This window comes from Scylla paramamosain, chromosome 9 (genome assembly GCF_035594125.1).
Source record: "Scylla paramamosain isolate STU-SP2022 chromosome 9, ASM3559412v1, whole genome shotgun sequence".
Lineage (NCBI taxonomy): Eukaryota > Metazoa > Arthropoda > Malacostraca > Decapoda > Portunidae > Scylla > Scylla paramamosain.
Genome location: NC_087159.1, coordinates 27,427,501 through 27,430,000, shown reverse-complemented (window position 1 = coordinate 27,430,000; position 2,500 = coordinate 27,427,501).

Below are 2,500 nucleotides of genomic sequence, written 5' to 3'. Positions count from 1 at the left end.
GTTAATTCTGAATCTTTTTTTTTATTTAAACAGTGCAATTCCGGTCAAAAGTCACGTAACGTACCGCAGTGAGCCGGCCATTGTGTTTTGGAGGTTTTCGTCAGTCTTGGGTGTTCCCGATCTGGCTGTGTTGGTTGTCGTGTTCTGTACAGAGGTCGACAAAGGACGAGAGGATGTAGGATTGAGGGAAAGAGACAAACATAAGTGAGAAATGCGTGGCCCTGATCTGATAGTGTTGGTTGTCATGTTCTGTACGGAGGCTGTCAAAGGATGAGAGGATGTAGAATTAAGGGAAAGAGCTAAACGGGAGAGAGGAAAGGTTAAATGACTTCTGACCGTGACTGTACATATTTTTTTGGCGGTAATGCCGGCGACATTTTCTTATTTTTTCACTTAAAACGTTGCACACACTACGAAATAATATAACATGAAATTGCAATAAAAAAAAAAAAAGAGCTGTGTTTATAAACTAAAAATTATCAGTCATTTATCCTAAAGCTACATGCATGTGTGCCTAATACTGCAATCGGCTTATTTATTTACGTGTATAGGAAACGAGAGGATGAAAATAAGGTAGTGACGGGACAAGGAAGCAACAGGGTAATAAAAACACTGTGAGAGAAGAGTCAAGGCCAATCAAAATTCACTGAGGCATTAATGATCATGGCTCGATTGGTCACATGTTGGACTCGTGTTTGCTCGAGTGTTCAGACAAAGATTCGATTCCTGACGAAATCCTCTTACAGTCAGTTTATTCCGCCTTCGTATCAACGTCTCTGTGCTTCAGTGACGCTCCAAGGCAACGCAGCACGATAATGGTAATAAAGATAAATACAGAAAGCCTCTTGCTTCCAATTTAATAGAGATGTGTTCCAATTGCTTTAATAAATTTAGTTCAAGGTCTTTCTTGCAACAGTGTTTCATGAAAGGTGGAAAGGAGAATTAGCTATTAGGTTCATGAATCACGCTAAAACTAATAGAACTAAAATAATGCCACTCAATTCTTGCTTCCAATACGTTTGACAGAGAAATGTTCCTATTGCAATGATAAGTTCCCTTCAAGGTCTCTCTTGCAATACTATTTCATGGAAGGTGGAAAGCAGAATTAGTTATTAAGTTCATGAGTCACGGTAATAGTAATAAATACAAATACATAAACCCACTAAATTCTTTCTATCGATAAGTTTAAAAGAGAAGGATTCTACCAGAGTTGATAAATTTAGTGCCAGGTCATGGAAGGTGGAAAGCAGAATGAGACTGACGGATCATGGTAATAATAATAATAATAATAATAATAATAATAAAATAAATGAAGCCATTTAAATCTTGCTTCTAATAAGTCTGATAGAGAAAGCTTCCAATGATAAGTTTAGTGTCATGTCTTTCTTGCAATAGTGTAAATCAGTGATTCTCAACCAGGGGTAAATTTACCCTTGCCGGTAGAAAAAAAAAAATACATGGTAGGAGGTAAATAATTGGTATACCTGATAATTGAATATTAATTTATTTAAATTTCATTCTGTAAAATGAGAGAGAGAGAGAGAGAGAGAGAGAGAGAGAGAGAGAGAGAGAGAGAGAGAGAGAGAGAGAGAGAGAGAGAGAGAATGCTGTGTGTGTGTGTGTGTGTGTGTGTGTGTGTGTGTGTGTGTGTGTGAGAGAGAGGGAGGAGGGGGGAGGGACAGTGTCAGTCAATCCTGTTCAGTCCAGTTCAGTCTTGTTTGGAAATTTTTGGTGTGGAAGTAAGTGGGTAAATGGAGGAATTCATCAAGCTGAGGGTGTTAATGATGGAGGACAGGTTGAGAAACCCTGATGTAAATCATGGAATGTGGAAAGCGGAAACGGACAGCAAATTAATTCATCTGTTGCACATCACCTGTGGTACATCAACTTCAACTCATTACACAGGTAGCTGAAAGGTATTCACTTTGTCTTTTGTTCATCATGACAATACCTGGTTTCCACGTCAAATAATTGTTCTCCTGCTACACAAACTAAGCCGTGACTTTATGTGTGTTAGTGCCAATACGAAAAATACACCACAAAGATATTCATTTTGTCCCAAGCACGAGTACTTTACGTGCATGAGCGCTGCAAACTTGACTTTAATGGTTGGTATGCAAAACTCTCACAAACTTTCAATTTAAAAGCTACTTCGTGTGTTTTTAGAGCCATACATTCCACCGCGCTGTGTTTCGCGAGATATGCAAATTGTTTCCGAAACTTCGTAACTTGAAAATTATTGCCAAACAAAAAACAAAAAAAAAACAAAAAAGGCTCATTTTGCCTCTTCCTTACCAAGCAGTGCGGGCGACGCGAGTACAGGACGAGGCTGGCAGGGAAAATTGCAGCTATGTTTTCCCCTTTATGGGTCCACTTTTGGTTACTGGCGGCACGGCGATGGCAGGGAAAAAAAAAAAAGAAAAGAAACGGTATTCCTTCCTTTAATGCATTTAATTTTGGTCGCTCGCATAATGAAAAAAAAAATAAAAAAATGAAGGGA